Source organism: Pteropus medius, unplaced genomic scaffold (genome assembly GCF_902729225.1).
Source record: "Pteropus medius unplaced genomic scaffold, Ma_sr-lr_union100, whole genome shotgun sequence".
In the NCBI taxonomy this organism is placed as follows: Eukaryota; Metazoa; Chordata; class Mammalia; order Chiroptera; family Pteropodidae; genus Pteropus; species Pteropus medius.
Window position 1 is genome coordinate 2,418,828 of NW_024352783.1, and position 17,454 is coordinate 2,436,281.

General features: G+C 43.7%; 1 protein-coding gene and 1 non-coding gene across 3 annotated transcripts in view; one reads left to right on the forward strand and one right to left on the reverse strand.

Annotated features, from left to right (window-relative positions):
- Positions 1-17,454, reverse strand: part of GAS7 (growth arrest specific 7) — a 204,732-nt gene that overhangs the window by 158,722 nt on the left and 28,556 nt on the right. The window lies entirely within an intron of this gene.
- Positions 5,949-6,067, forward strand: LOC120589959 (5S ribosomal RNA). The gene has a single exon (XR_005649590.1). It is a non-coding gene; the product is annotated as a 5S ribosomal RNA (ribosomal RNA).

Below are 17,454 nucleotides of genomic sequence, written 5' to 3' on the forward strand. Positions count from 1 at the left end.
GCTGGGGGCTAATGGGGCAGGGGCTGGGGCTTTGCTAACTGGCTCCACAGATGGAGACCTGGGCTGGAAGGACTGCATGCAATGCTCACTTTTTCTTTGCTCCAGAACCCTCATCGTCAACAGCCACACCAACGCCCCTGAAAGCATTTCAACTGTGCACTACTCACAGAGGGTGAGACTCAGGGCTAGAGGACACAACTCTTACTTAAGAACTTTGATTTTACAGCACTAACCTGAACAAGGGACATGCTGGACCTAGGCAGAGAACGTCCCTAACCCAGAGCTCTGACTGGATTCCCCTCCAAGACATGAGCCCTGTCTCCAGGCCTCTAAGCCTTGAAACAAGGCAAGTTCCAACAACCAGGCTGAGTGGACCTGGGCAGAAAGCTCTGAGTAAACCCTAGAACCCCAAGCCTCTCCCTGGAAATGCTGATTAAACACCAGAACCATGCAAAGATCTGAGCCAATTCCAGGACCACCTCTGGGGCCACATAAGCTCTCGACAGAGCACATGCAAATACTGAGTCAGGGCTCTAAACATCTGGGGCTTAGCTAATCCTCTGTTCTCGGGTATTCAGCTTGGGTGGACTCCCAGGAGCAGCGGGGCCAGCAGGGGCTCCGGGTCCAGTTTCCAAGGAGTCAGGCCAGGCCTGGGAGCCCAGCACACGGCCCTGCCCCGCCTGGGGCCCCGAGTCACACATGAGGCTATGCGTGCATCCTCCTGGCCCACACCCCAGGTTCCGGGGCGGCTCCACCACCCAACCCACACGTGGGAGCCAGAGGCCACAGCGCTCCAGGATTCCATTCTGATTCCATTCTGCGGTGGAGGCTTCTAGAGGAAACAATTCCCTAATCCCCTTCCTAAATCAAGGCCAAGAAACAACGTGGAGTGTCCCACAGATGACTGCTCCCCTCTGCCCGCTGTCCCTGCACTGACCTCCTGCTGCTGAGGAGCTTTAAGGGAGAGTGTGGGGGGAGGGGGGAGGGGGACATGGGGATCCTGTGCTCACAGAACCACAGTCCAGGCTCCCACACTTGGTGCACTCAGCTCTGATTTTCAATCCACAGACCATCGAATTCCAGAGCAAGCTGAGGCCAAGTGCCTCCCCCGCTCACCCTTAACTGGGCCAGAATATAAAACTCAGTGTTTCATTACTTATATTTATTCAACAGCATTGTTCATTGCCTATTTTCATTTTCGGTAAAAGTTTTAATTGAAATCTTGTTTAAAATTCCAAACAAAGGCATCTTTTAATGTAAATGATCCTTGATTGATTTGATTTCTCCCTGTGGGTCAGTAGACAGACATGACAAGAGGCTTCCCCACCCGTTGATTTAAATAAATAACACAGTTAAAGAAGCCTCGATGACAAATGCCAAGACTATACATGGGGAAAGAACAATCTTTTTAACAAATGATGCTGGGACAACAGAGAGCCACATGCAAAAGAATAAAGCTGTCCCCTTTCTCACGCCGTTTACAAAAATTAACTCAACATAGCTCAGGTTCTAAATGTAAGAGCTAACACTATACAAGAAAATACAAGTGTAAATCTTCATGACTTTGGATTAGGTAATATTTTAAGTATTACAATAAAAAGCATAAGCAAGGGAACCCACAGAACGGAAGAAAAAAACTTGTAAATCATATATCTAATAAGGGATTTTTATCTGGAATATATAAAGAACACTTATAAGAAAAAAAAATTGTTATTTAACAATTTTTTAAACATGGACAAAGATCTTTCTCCAAAAAAGATATAAGAGTAGGCAATAAGCACACGAACAGCTTCAATGTCATTTGCCTTTAGGGAAATGCAAATCAAAACTATAGAACACACTGCTTCACACCCACTAGGATGGCTATAATCAAAAAAAAAAAAAACAGATAGTAACAAATATTGGTGAAGATGTAGATATTAGACCCTCAAACAGGTAGGAAAACAAAACTACAGAGCAACTTTGCAAAATAGCTGCCAGTTCCTCAAAAGCTTAATTACCATATAACCCAGCAATTCTGAATTCCTGCTCTTCAATCCCACCCCACTTTGCATATATGTATACATGTAAACACATGTGTACACATAAAGATGATTGCCACTCATCATCCATGTCTTTGTCTAGAGCTGTAACTCAGTCTCTTATGGTATCACATTTGGAAAAACATCACTCAGGTCACCAAAACTTACTTCAAAAGCAATTTGATTTTTAACTAAAATCTCTTTAAAAAGGGGGGTGAGGGGCTACATTCGTAACAGAGCAGAACTGAAAATCTTATCCTCTCTTTCAACCTGACTCACAGGCAAATCTCCTTCCTCCCTTTATCTAAAGGACTTTAAATTCCTGCCCTCCCCCACCCCCCAGCTTGGTTGGGCCTTTCTCCCCAGCAGGCATCCTTCCACAAAACACAGACAGAAGACAGACCCTCACACACAGAGGTTCAAGATCAGTCCTTTCTCTCGCCGTCCTGAAACTTCCAGACCTCTCCAATTTTGTCCCTCTGCCCATTACTCAGACTGGTTCTCCACAAGGAAGGCCAGGGACTGAGCTGGCCTAAACTAATAAGGGTTAGGGAGCAGCTATGAATGTCTCAACAGGTTCTGCTGGTATACATTTATGTTTCTGATTTTACCTTTTAATATTATTTTTAACATGTGTTTTCCTGTCTCCACATGGAGGGAAATAACCCGGCAGTGCCGGCACAATGCCTTCTTTTTCTTTCCCTTCCATCCAAGGCTCTGGTACCTCCTTCTGAGCTCGGTGCCCAGCGAGCACATAGACGCAGTGAGAACATCCCCAGGCCTCAGACCTGGGGGCGTGGTGATGGGGTGCCTGGCAGCCAAAGGAGATGGGCGCTGCTCAGAGCTGGATGCCTAAGCTCTGGGAAGGAAATTAATTTTCAACAGAAGATCAAAGGAAGGAATACCAGCAGAAAACAGTGGGGAAGACTTGAAGCTGTGATATTTAAGAAGAAATAAGACTTCTTCCTTTTCAGAGTTCGGAAGGAGTTAGGGGGAGAGTTTAAAGAACAAGGACATAAATTAGCAACTTGGCCCCACTGGAGCACATGGGTGGGTTCAGGCTGCAACAGCACAACGGGCTGCCTGCAGAAGGACTAGACGCCCCGAATTAAAGCAAATGCCTCCCAAATGTTGTCTGTCTTTTATTAATTAACCACAATGTCACCCGTGGCAAAGTGTCCCATGACTAACGCCGACTGTAACAGGGTGGCACCCGGCCAACTTGCTCATCTTTCTTTCCGAGCGAATCACCGATGACCCACGGGGAGGCTGGGGTGTGTGGGCAGCTTCTTCTCCCGTGGATCGGATCAACCCTAGAGTGTTTCTGGGCTTGGCCATGGAACAGAATTTCTCCCAAGGACATCTAAACCCTTTAGTTATTTTCATCTCTCCATCTAGCCAGAGGTTTGGAGAGTTGCTGGGGGTCCTCAGAGTTTCTCCCGACTCAGCACAACGGTGCTGTGGAAAATGCAGCCAGATTTCCCCAGACTGTAGAAGGGGGAGCTGACACATTTTCTTCTCACAGGAAAAGCCAAGTAGCTGTCTCTAAGATGAGACTTGTAATCCATCAGCAAATCCTGTCAGCGTCTCCTTCAAACTGGACCCCAAATCCGATGCTTCTCACCAACTTCGCTGCCAACTCCGCTGCCATTATCCCAGATAGAGCTAACCATCCCTTTGGATCTGTTTGCCTCAACTCATAACCCGCTTCAATCCATTCTCCACTGGCAGCCAGTGACCAATTTAGGATAAGAAACCTGATCGTGTCACACACAGCTCACAAGCCCCCAATGGCTTCCCTTCACACTTAAAAAGAAAATGAGTCTTTGTGATGGCCCATGAGGTCCTGCAGTATCTGGCCCTCCTTGACCACTCAGACTACAAATCCTTTCCCTTACCTCCTGTCTGTTTACCCAACTCAAGCTGCATGGCATCACTGCTGTTCCACAGGGACTTTGCACTTACTCTTCCTCTGTGGAAAGCATTCTTCCCCCAGATCTTCATCCAGCTCATTCTCTCTCTTCATTTAGTTCTCTGCTCAAATGTCACCTCAGAGAAGTCTTCCCTGACCACCCCACTTAAAGGAAGCCTCTCCCAATCCGCCTTGCTCTCCATCCCCTCTCCCTGCTTTATATATCTTCATAGTATGTGTCACTCAGCTGACGTATATGTGAAAGTGTGTGTGTTTATTGGAATTTAAGCGCCACTGTGCAAGGACTGTGTCTACCTTGTTTACTGTTGTATTCTCCATGTTGGGAACAATTCCTAGAACACTGCAGTTGCTCAATAAATATTTGTTGGATGAATGAGTGAATGAACAAATGAATTCTTGGTTGATGGGGGTATGTTAAGTAGGATCATAATACCCCCTCATGTGACACTTTTCATGGTTCTTTTATAGATGGAAAAGCATTTTAAAAAGTGTAGAAGAAGGAACTATTGATTCATTGCTATCCTTCTAACTCACTCGTAAGAAGGGAGGGAAAACCTAACTATGCCATTTCACAAATAAGGAGACAGAGATGCAGGACATTATTAAAAGGAATAATGAAACATACTGCCTTGTCCAAGGTCAAATTTGTAATCAAGAACCAAACCAGGACTAGAATCCAGGTTTCCAGATACTCTGGCCTATGCTCTTTCCACCCAACTGCCTCTGATTGCAACATCTGCCCTGCTAGGAAATTTATTAATGTCATTAATCACATTAATATTTCAAAAATGAAAAAATATATGATTGAGAAATGCTTGCAAGGAAGGCATCAGTTGACAAAATCCACACCTTTTTGTGGCTTCAAAAGTACTTCTATTCGGTATTAGGACCAGTCTAATCTTATATTCTCCATGAGGACACAGAAAAACACACATAAAAGGGATATTAAAATGCTAAATAGAAAATATACATGCTATCTAAAACCAACAGCCAGTTATTAGAGTTATGATGAAACCCCAGAGGAATTCTCATTAAAGACAGAACATGACTATTTATTAACATCTTTCTGAAACCATATATATAACCAATTTGAAAACATAATTAAATTTTCACTCACAATAACAAGAAGACATTTCAACTTCCTAGGAGTAAATTTAATGTAGGGAATACACAAGCCCTATGTGAAGAAGCCACTTACTGAGGGGACAGAATGAAACTTTATGTGGTGATATTGTGTTCTTGGATACTGTCAAAAACTGTACAAGGCCTGAGATTACTACCCTAGGTCCAGGAGCAAACAGAGACACCTGACATCCTTAATTCCATTTAATACACCCAATTAATGACCCTCTTTAAAGGGGGGATTTGTATTATTATTCCTCTTTCATCGAAGAGGCACAAATCAGGTAATTTCCGTAAATTCAGATCGCTCTGACTCCCGCATCTACTGTCCTCCCACCAGTTCACCCAACCTTCTGGTGGTGTGATGGATTTCTAATGTGTCGACTTGGCGATGCTGAACTTCAGTTCCCAGAATTCACTGTCTTGTATGTACTGGTTAGGGTAGACCATAGGAAAATTCTTGAGAGGTCTGGAGGGCACAAGGGAAACAGAAGCCATGCATGTTGTTGCTGACGTGCTGACTCCCTCTCTGGCATGAAGCACTGGCCCAGCCACAGATACCCCACCCTCCCCCAGACCCCACTCAGCTTCTCTGATGCCTAAGCCAGGTCTAGGTGGTTCGCTCTGTGACAAAGGGCCAGGCTTCTGCAGGACCCCCACACCACTAAGGTGAGAGGCAATCTCAGTCTGTCCTTGAGGAGTTCCAGCTCATGATATTTCCTTCCTGACTCGGGCTGCCCTGTGGGTTTCAAACTCCAGCATCAGTTGTGGAGACCACAGCCTCACAGAGACAGCTTAACCCCTCAATGGCAAAAGACCAATTCCCTGTATAAAAAAAAAAAACAAAACCTCTCTTTAAAAATGTATATATTGTCTATGGCCATGCCACCCTGAACAAGCCTGATCCCGTCAGATCTCGGAAGCTAAGCAGCGTCGGGCCTGGTTAGTACTTGGATGGGAGACCTCCTAGGAAGACCAGGTGCTGTAGGCATAAATATAAATAAATAAGGGATTGTAAGCTGACAAGATTACAATCTGTGAGGTCAATGAAGGGTTGCCTCACCTAAAATAAATTAATTAAAAATAAATAAAAATGTATATATTTATGTGTCTACATATGCCTGTGTGTGTCTGTGCACTGTGTGTAAGTCTATGAATCTGTCTGTCTACACATATGTCTATGTATATATGTGCATGTGTGCCTATGTCTACATGTGTGTATGTCTATGTGTATGACATACATTTATATCTATGTGTGTATCTCCTACTGGTTCTGCTTCTCTGGTTAAAGCCTGGCTGATACTGCTGCTAAGGTGCTCCTCACCAGAAGTCCCCCAGAGCAGCGGTCTCCAGCCCTTTTGGCACCAGAGACTGGTGTTCCTATGAGAATCTAATGCCTGATGATCTAAAGTGGAGCTGAGGAGGTGATGCTAGTACTGGGGAGCGGCTACAAATACAGATGAAGCTTTGCTCCCTTGTCCACTGCTCACCTCCTGCTGTACAGCCCAGTTCCTAACAAGTCACAAACCGGTAGTGGTCTGTGGACCCTGGGTTGGGGACCCCTGCCCCAGAGGACAGGTGGTCATGCACTGTGATTATCACTGTGCCCCTCTATGCTACCACCACACTGAGGTAAAAAGAATTTGATTCCCCTCTATGGTACTGCTAACATAAGTGCTAAAGATGAAGGACCTCATGCTAGTCACCACCCCACTGTGCCTCAGTGGATCCCTCAAGCAGGAGTAGACACACACAGAGGGATCTGATGGCTGCTGAGCTGCCCCCACCCAGCTGGGCCCATCTGAGAGCCATGGAAGGCTACTTCTGGAGACCCAGGGAGATGCCCCAGGGCCCTGGTCCTGACTCACCTCTGAAATTTCCTGTCTGGGATGGTGTCCACAGGCTACATTGAGGGGACTCCAGAGCCACGTTTGAATGAGTGCCCAGGTAGGCCTAAATAAACCCTGCAGATACCCCAGGGCAGGTCCAAGCACCTAAAATAGCAGCTCTGAATTCTCCCCTCCAGGGAACCCAGCTTCAAAGAAGTAAAAGGGAGGGATTGGAGGCAGTGCTGGCGGCTACCTGGAACATGCAGGCCCCACAACACAAGATTAGGGGCAGGACTTCAGAATCCGACTCTGCTAGGTGCTAAAACAAGTGGCCTCGAGCAAGCTTTCTATGAATTCCTCACCTTTAAAATGTGTATAATAGATACCTTACAATGCAGGGTTGTGGCGAGGGTTAATTTTTATTTTTGTAAAGCATAATAAATGTTACTTGTTTTTGTTAAGATTATCACTTGTCAGAATAATTTTGTCACGGCTCACAGTGGTGAGTCAGTAAGTACATTAAAGAAATAGGGTAGAGTATATATTAAAGTTATACAGTTGTTATAAACCAAAAGCAGATTGTAAACCTTTCAAATTATCTGAAGAAACACACGCAAAATAAAGTCAATAAAACAGACTATATAGTTAGTGTATAGTAAGTAACTACATATTTTTAAAGGTTTAAAAAGAGGAAACATGACAGCACTAAAACCAGTAATTACCTTACAGAAAAAGATTCTCAGATATATTACAAACTTATGTAAATTTTATTATTTTTTCAAATTCCATGCAGCGTTGATCAAGACACACAGTTCTGTATGCAGGCACAGGCTGAACTCATGGGAGTTCAGACAAAAATAATAGAGTGTGTGACATAAGCTGAATTGCATTGCCCCCAAAATTCATATGTTGAAGTCCTAACCCTAGTACCTCAGGATGTGACTGTGTTTGGAGAAAGGGTCTTTAAAGAGGTGATTAAGTTAAAATAAAGTCACTAGAGTGGGCCCTAATCCAATATGACTGGTGTCCTCATAAGAAGAGATTGGGACACAGACAAACACAGAGTGCAGACCATGTGAAAACACAATGAGAAGGCACCATCTACAATCAAGGAGAGAGGCCTCAGAGGAAACAACCCTGCTAATAACACTTTGATCTTGAACTTCCAGCCTCCAGAACTTTGAGAAAATAAGTATCTATTGTTTAAGCCTCCGCTGCCTACCCTGGTCTGTGGCACTTTGTTCTGGCAGCCCAAGCTAATACAGTGTGTTAGATGGACTCCACGGGCAAAGGGGAGATCACAGTTCGAGCTGATGAGCATGGAAGAAAAAGGGGCCGACAAGGAAGGGGCTCAGGCAGGCCCAGGCCCATCTTTACCCCGATGTGGCCTAGGGCTGAGAACAGTAAGGGCCCCAGCCAGGCGTAGAGTCCACACTCAGCAGCTTGAAAGAAGTAGATGGCGTGCTCACAGTGGTAGACCAGCAGCCTGCTCGAGATGTGATCACAGGGAGACTCTCGTGGCTCCATGGACTTCAAGGGGCAGGAGGAGGTTGGTAATTGATTCCATTCCGGGGCCCTCTTTGAACCTGAGGAATCTGCTGCTGTGCCCACCTACACTCTCACTGTCTCCAAAACAGAGCCATGAGAATGTTCTGACCATGGCTGCTGAAGTACTCACCAAAAGGTACTCAGGAGAACAGATGAACCTCTGTCTCTTACGGGTACTATCAGGCCCAAGAACATTATCCCCACATGAAAGAGAATGACTCAGATCAGAGCATGAGGCCTCAAGGTGCACTTTTGGGGGCCTGGGTCAATCAGACCAGAGTGAATTCCATTCAAAGTTGTGAGATCAGCCCAGAGTGGCCAATCTCTGCAGAACCCTTAATATCAGACAAGAAAGGGCCTGAGAAATGACTATATAAATCAATACCGATGGACACTGGATTTCTAATAAGAAAGTATAGTCTTTCTTTAAGCAAGAAGAGAATTACAGGACAGACACAACTGGCCAGATCAATAGCTCCTCTGAGAATCCTCTAAACACCAAACCCCTAATCGGAGACTGGCAATTGGCTGAGGAAGGGGGAAAGCACCCAACAGAAGCCACTTGGTACCAAAGATCATGAGTGTTTTCTGGAGATGCATAGCCAGTTCCTGAAAAGGAGTTCCAAACTATGGCTGGGGCGCTCCACCGAGATACTGTGAGAAAAGCTAGTTTCCCAGGGTGCGGGTGGAAAGACCACCAGAAAACCCCCAGCTGGTGGCTGGCTGAGAGCCTTGCCCAGCTCAAGACTGCAAACGCCCTGATGTCTGGAGACAGTGCTGGCAAGAAATGTGCAAACACACACCCAAAGGAAAGAAAACACTCTCTGTACATCAGAGACGCACTGGGAAGGGCATGCAGAAAGAAGAAAACTCCCAGCTTCCTCTAGAGCAAGTCATGCCCAGGTCAGTCTAAGTGAATGGTGCTTGGGGAAGCTCAAACACCTTGTAATTCTCAGAGCCCCATCCCCCAATCCTATCATTAGAAAAGTTAGTTAAGGGAGGAGGCACCAGAGGCTTGGAAGAAACCTTCAAGGCCCCAGAACCAGAGGCGGAAGCTCTGCCTAGCCTCTAGTGGTCTGTCAGACACAGTGCTGTGATTAAGTAGCACCCATGGCCCTCAGGACCAGGTTCCGAGTTCCTGCAGGTACCACCGCCCTATCAGTGACCTGATTCCCAGGCCCTCCAGGACACTGCGAGGCTTGCTCAGCTTGGCTGGAAACTGACTACCTCAGTGTGTACCGGCTACATTACAGTCAAGGGGTAACAGCTTAAAGAGCACTCTATCAGTTAAAATGCCTTATTTTAGGACCCACTATTTTAGAATCTGTGCTCCTCTGGGCATGCTCAATTTGAGATCTACCTATTAAATCAATAGTTTTGATAAGCCAGGAAGAAGCCAAAAAGTCCTCTTCAAACGCTTAATCACCCACTTTACTTTCATTTTCTAATGTGTTAGTAACAAAACATTTATCTGTACCTACCCAGTTAGCTTTAAAACATTTTAAAGTATTTTCTTCATCATACTTGCACAAGATCCACTATGCGCCTGGTTTGAGTCTTATGAATAAAAAGGTGTTTTCATACTTCTAGTCAAAGCCACAGCCATGGAGTTTAGGGTTTTGGGGAGAAGGAGGGATGTTTGTGTCCATCTGTTTAATCACAGTGAAGTATAAATACACAACTGCATCTCTGAAACCCAAACACCTTCAGACAACCTCAATTAAGCTGATTTTTAAAACACTCAGACAAACGGAAACATCCTAAAGGTTTCTGTAAACCGTTTTTGATCCCACAGCTGAGCCTATCTACCAGTTTGAATTTTACTAGTTATTTAAAGCAAGAGGAGCATCCTTCTATTTGCTCTTACAGCTCAAATGAGACCCTAAGATCAGCCAAAGATCCAACCATAATTTGATCGAAGCTTCCCAAAGCAAAGCTCGAACTCTCTTACTAACATGATTCTTTAAAAAAAAAAAAATCAGAGCACCTTTATCCAGATTTTTAAATGAGTATAAACACTGCCAAGAGCTCATAATAAAAGAGTACAGAACTCCAAGTCAAAAGTCTGAATGCTCCATCTGTCTCTTACTAACGGCCACTTTCTAACCTGGAGCAAATCACAATCTCATGTCCTCCGGTGTAAACTGGGGATCAAGAGAAAAGTAACTGCTCGTCCAAGCTCATGGAGCTACTTCAAGGACCCATCATATATTACTCATGAGAACATATGATAAATCATAAAGCTCATCCATACCTTAATTATTGGCTAGCATAGGAATTTCTGACTGAGGAGCTTGGCAAAAGGGGGAGTCCAGATCATCTATCTGTTTTTTGTGTTTTTTTTAATTTCTTGTGTTGGGGTCACTTTTGTGGGGTGAGGAGTTGCTCTGCTGCGTTGGGTTAAACTGGACCATTTTCCATCCCTGCCCCTCAGATGACCCTTTACTGTTGGTCAAGACTCACTGTTGGGTGTCCTCCCTCAGGACATTGCATCCGCAGGTAGACTGGACAGAAGCCTGGCCTATATGAACCCACAATCCAATTTCCTGTTCTAGAAGGCTGTTGCATGGCATGTCAGCTTCAATAAAAGAGGGTCCATTTTTTTAAGGGCATACCATATTCCACTGCAGCCAAAGAACGTAGACACCAAGTTATATTTATGCAACCTCCCAAAAATGATATTTAAGGATGAGAAGTTAAAGAGCTAGGAATAGTTTGGCAGTTCTTCAAAGAGTTAAGTATAGAGCCATCAATATGATCCAGCAATTCTACTCCTAGGTATAAATCCAAGAGAAATGAAATCATGTCCACACAAACACAGCGGCATTATTCACAATAGCCAAGAAGTGAAAACAACCCAAATGGCCAGCAACTGATGAATAGATAAATGTGTTCTATCTATAAAATAGAATATTACTTAGCCATAAAAAGGAATGAGGTACCGACACATGCTATAAACATGATGAACCTTGAAAACATTATGCTACATGAAAAAAGCCAAACACTAAAGGCTACATACTGTATGATTTCATTTATATGAAATGCCTAGAATAGGTAAATCCATAGAGACAGAGAGTAGATTAATGGCTGCCGGGGGTGGGGGGAGGGAGGGAGGTGAGGAGAGACTGTTAATGGTACAGGGTTTCTTTTGCGGGTGATAGAAAGTTTAGAATTGAATAGTGAATATACACTGAACCGTACACTTTAAAAGGGTGAATTCTATGTTATGTGAATTATAGCTATATTTTAAAAACATTATAAAGAGCTAATATCGGTTAAACAACTAATTAAGATTTAAGTGAGAAGCCCTAATAAGTTATTTACTAATTCCCAAGAGAAAATCAGGTGATTCTATCTTCCCCTCAACCTCATAACCCCATGCGCTCTTTCGCACGCAAACTTTTCCTTTCCCTCTCTCTTTCCCCCTCTCTCTTTCCCTCTCCCATGCCCTCTTTTCTCTTTTTCCTTTCTGTTTTTCTTCTCTTTTCTTACTTTCTCTCTCTTTATTGGTTAAATCCTCAAGACAAAAAAAAAAAAAGGTAACTAAGTACAGTTTAAGCCTTTTAAAAATAAAACAATTTCTCTCCTTTCAGATAGCAGTTGTTCAATAAATAAATGCCTATGAGAGGCAGCATACTGGAGTTGTTCAGAGTTGAGAAAAAGGATGCTGGGTTTAAACCCAGGTGCCACCACTATGTGACTGTGGAGAAGTCACTTTACTTGTGTGCCTCAGCTTCCTAACTTATAAAATGGGAATAATAGAACTTACCTCATGAAGTCACTGTTAGGTTGAAAATAACATGTCTGGCATGTTAGTGAGTATGCTACAAGTGTTTAGCAACAAGAAAAACAAAGAAACCTAAATTCAGGCTGGTTGTGAGGTTCCCCAGACATGACTTATAAGCACTCTTCCTGATGTAAAACTTACTTCAAAGGTGGTTTTCTAATTGCAAAACTAACACATGTTCATTGTTCCTTGATACGTTGCCTTGTTAAGTAAGTATCATTTAATGGTAGCACAGCATTTGATTATATAGGATAATACTATAAATACATTTTAAATAAAATCTTCCAGTTTTGACTTTTTACTTGTAACACTCTCTCTCTTTTGCTAATGGGACAAGAGAGACTGTTGCTGCCTTGCAGGATGTAAGGAAAAGAGAGTCAGGACTCTCAGTTGCGAGTGGCAGAAATCCAATCCACAAGTTTAAATCAAAAGAAGGTGGGGTGGGACTTTATGACTTCATATTACCGAGTAGAGTGCAGCCTAATGTCAAGAGGGTGCCATCGTTTCTCACTTCGGCCTGGCCATCCTCTGCAGATGGGCTCTCTCCAATTAGGTGACAATCAGTAACTTCCTCCCAGCTGAGCAACCTGTCTTAATTGACAAAGTCCCACCTGGACCACATGATGGGGTAGGAGTAGGGAGAGTTCCCCCAAAAGATGAAAGATAGGACATGACATGCAGATCAAAACAAAAGCTATAGCATTTCGCTCTGGAAAGCCATCAACTCCCCAAGAGGATTTTTAACGGGAAACTATTATGCTCAGCACTAGCTAAAGCACTCTAGTGGGATACAGGAAGATGGACAACAGTGCCCTGAGTTCCTGTTACATCACTTCCCAGTGAAGAGTTGATGTCACATACATTTCTCTCTTAACCCTTAGAGCTCCCAGTATTATTAGGTTCATTTTACACATGACAAAACAAGACCCACCTAAACCTTAGTGACTCATTTGAGGTCACAGAGCCAAGATAGAAACCCAAGTATACAGTCCCCACATCTTGGTGCTTCACACATCACTGCACAGGAGACAAGAGACCATTTTTAAAATCATAGGAGAAATAGATACAGTTCTTGCCTTTGAGGATTTCTCTATCTTAACACATATGCTTTAAAACTGCCACTTCAGGGCAGTATATATCAAGTGCCTCTAAGATGCTACCCCCAAAGATCGGGAGGCTCTGAGTGAGAGCTGGATGATCAGTTACACTTCCTGGGGGAGGGCCTCGCAGGATGTAGGGTGATGGCAGGAGGCCCAGACAGAGGGCCAGGGTACACAAGCAGTCATTTGTTAGATGTCTTCAGAAGGTTCTCATAAGAAATCAGTAGAGGAAAAAAAGATTAAAAAAGAAAATATATGAACCACTGTTCTAAATTATTCCATATATTAACTTATTTAATTCTCCCAACAGTTCTATGAAATGAGTCACATTCTTATGCCCATTTTACTGATAAAGAAACATGCATTGGGAGATCTGAGTACCTTGCCACAGGCCAAGCGGGGATTCAAACCCAGTTTGAACCTCTCGGGTTCCCTGTGCTCTTAATGACTGTATTAATGCTGTCTGTCCATTGGTGTTGCTACAAGCCAGCTAGAAAATATCTTCATTACAGATGAAGATGTTCATGGCACTGTGTTCTAGGGAAACCTGCCCTGGAGAATGTTCCATAAAAGTGGAACTACTATCAACCCCAACTCCAGACCCCTACCCCTGCCGCCCACATACACACACCTAGAGCAATGCTTTGTGGGAACTTCTGCCCCTAAATGGTACTGGCCAGTAACTCTTCAAGATGAGAAACAAAACATTTAAACAAGTTTTCTTCTCCCCCACCTCCCTTGCCCCAACACTCTTCCTTGTGATATCCATGTCCTCATGCTCTCCCCCCAGCTTTGCCCTATTCAGAACCCGAAAGTCCTAGTACTTATTCATACTAATGTGTAAATGACTGGTGAGCTTAAAATAGCTGCCTCTGTAACAAATGGCCAGCCTCCAAATAGAAGCTAACTCTAGCCAATTTCCTTGGCTCGTTTCCCACTGCTAACTCAAGGATCAATTTGGATCACAGCTTTCCTCCCATTTTCTCTTTCCCAGTGGTACCACTCTTCTCTTCCCACTCTGACCCTAAAATCACTCCACTTAGTCCTTACTAGGAACACCCAAGGAGCTTTAAAAATCTGGTACTGCCTAGGCCCAACCTCTGGGAGATGGATGCTGGCTTACCTCATGGGGCCCAGGCAATAGGTACGTTTAAAATAACAATCATATTAATAGATAACACTGACTGCCTGGTTACTTTGTGCTGGGTATTATTTTAAAGTTAATGTCTACTCATCTGAACTTCAATACATATACCCTATAAGATGGATATCATAATGCTATTTCCAGATGAGAAATCTAAGACACAGAGAAGTTACATAATCTGCCCATAGTCTCACAGTTAATAAGTGGTATTAGAACCCAGTACTCTGGCTCCAGAATCTAGATTCTGAACCACTATCGTACACAGACACGGATGAGCACATCACCTAGAATCAAGTTCCAAGGGAACAGTCTCTCCTCCCACTAGCAACTGGCCTAAGCTCAGCCCTTTCCACAGCCTTCTGCTCTTGGCCACTGTACTTCCTTCATTGTTCCATGAGCCAGCATAGAGACTGAGTTCTCTAACTCTCATCTGACTTCTTCTCCAGCTCCAAAGTAACTTTTCCTTCTTGCCTGGTACATCCTTGGCTCTGCCACAATTCCCCCCACCCACTCACCCTTCCAACTCTTTTTGGGATTTGACAGTATTTTCTGAGGAAGCAGACTTTTCAGGTACCCCTCACCTCCCAAGAGCTCAATTTGGCTCCCCCCACCTCCTCAACCCACAATTCCTCCCAGATGCCGCTGTTCCTCCCAGCCCCTTGGTGCCACAGCCCAGGAGCACCCCTCTCCCACTGTTTCCTGACTGAAAAAGCCAAGCAGAGGAAGGATCTCCATGTTGAAGACCCACACATCTCTGCATTTGATTTCATATCAATTCCTAAGCCAAGCTCCTTTCCAAATTCACAGAGGATTCTAATATGTTCCTCCAGAGGAAATATTTTTACACCTCCACGCTGGTTACTCTCCATGTGCCCATTCGGACGTACATTTAGCCCTTCTCCTGCCTGCTCTGTGCACTAGGAGGCCAGCCTGAGTAGACTATGTCTAAGGACTGCCTCATCCACTGGCTTCCAGGTGGGTTCAGCTCGTGGGAAACGCAAGTGGTACATAAGAGTTCAGGAGTGAGGTTGTGGCTGGCTGTGACTTCCTTCCACCAGTCTATCCTTTCAACTCTAGATTTCCCTCTCCAGTTTTCTTACACCGTTACCTCCCCTTGCCTCTCCTAGGCATGCTTCACCATCCCCACCTTGTGAACAGGTCTGTAAACAGTCCCTTCTTTAAAGGGCCTACTACCTTCACAATTATGTTTCTTTCCCCTCCAATGGTGGAATTCTGACACAGTTGCCACAAAGGACAAGCTCAGAGTGAGGCCCAAGGCCAATACCAATAGCTCCTTCATGAAATAACACCTGATAAGAATTAGAAAGCTAAATGAAGAGGTGAGAGACCTCATTTTTACCCTCACCCAGGCCACTCTCCATGACAGGATGAGACAGACAGGGTCCAGGGAGAAGGAGGAAATACCCATAGCCTACAAACCCACAGAAAACCCAGTCTTCAGCCAATGATGGGGCTAGGAACAAGGCCTAAAACTCTGCAATACAAGACCTGCTAACCTTGTAACCAACCAGGGAAATAATTTTTAAAAGATCCATTTCTGTCACCTGCCATGAAAACAACCATCCTTGCACCAGCACCCTCACCTTTCAACATGAGTTCCAGTCTGACCGAACATGATGAGCCCAGAGTCACACTTTCTCTGGCAACTGCTGGTCAAATCTCTTTATCAATCTGCTAATGATTTCGAGTTCTCCTACTAGACTGGCAAGTCATTGGATAAAAAGTTATATAACTAGAAATAATTAGAAGATAAGGCTTCAAGTGACATGCTCAAAAATTTTACTGCTCTACTCAATTTTTAGATGAGTTTTTAATAAATCAGCATTTCCTTGTTGAAAAGTTTTACAGGATGTGAGAGTTCACCTTCAATTAATGGCAGACACCTTGGAATAATACTGTCATAGGAATATACTCTTGACCCTCACCCCATCACCAATCAACTGGACTTTTCTCTCATCCCCTGGCCCTAATTTTTTAAATCATCCTCAGACATGTTACAAGAGGAAACCCAAATGGCCCATAAGCACATTAAAAGGTGCTCCGCATCACCAGTCATAAGGAAGATGCAAATTAAAACCACAGTATGATTCTAGAGTGGAAAAAAAATCAGAGCAATGGTCGCTTCTGGTGGAGTCGAGGAGGGGATTAAAAGAGAAAGGGAAAAAAATAAATTTAAATTAAAATTAAAAAATAAAAAATAAAAAATAAAAGGGAAGGGGCTTTGTGGGTGATGGTCCTGTTCTATAACTTGATACAGTTTGGGGCTGCACAAGTCTAGGCATTTGTCAAAACTCAACAAATGACACTTAAGATATATACACTTGACTATATAAATTAAACATCAAAAGAATAAAGTAACTGTAGACACAGTACTGTGTCTACAGCTAGGTATGCTGAGATGTTTAAGGTGAAGTGTACTGATGTTCTCAGCCTTGAAGTGCTCCAAAAAAAATAAGATTGATGGACTGATAGAAGGATAGATATGTGATAAATAAAGCGTAATAAAATGCTAATGGCAGGATCTAGATGATGACACAGGAGTGTGCACTATAAAATACTTGCAACTTTTCTGTGGGTTTACTGCATAATAAAATGTTGAAAATTTTTAATTAAAAAAGTGAAGCTAAAAAACACACACGTGCAACGTGAGATCACTAAGCACTCACCCGAGTGACTAAAATTAACAAGACCAACTATGGCAGTCTCAGACAAGGGTGTAGAACTTTGGGAACTCAGACATTGCTAGTAGGAACTGAAAAATTATTGGTCATATTTACGAAAGCTGACCATGTGCATACTCTATAAATCAGCAATCCTACTGCCAGCTGTTTACTCAATGCAAATGAGGGCTTTTATCCATCTAAAACATGTACAAGAATGTTCATAGTAGCACTATTCACAATAATGTGAAACAACCCAAGTGTCCAAGAGTAGGATAAATAATTGGTA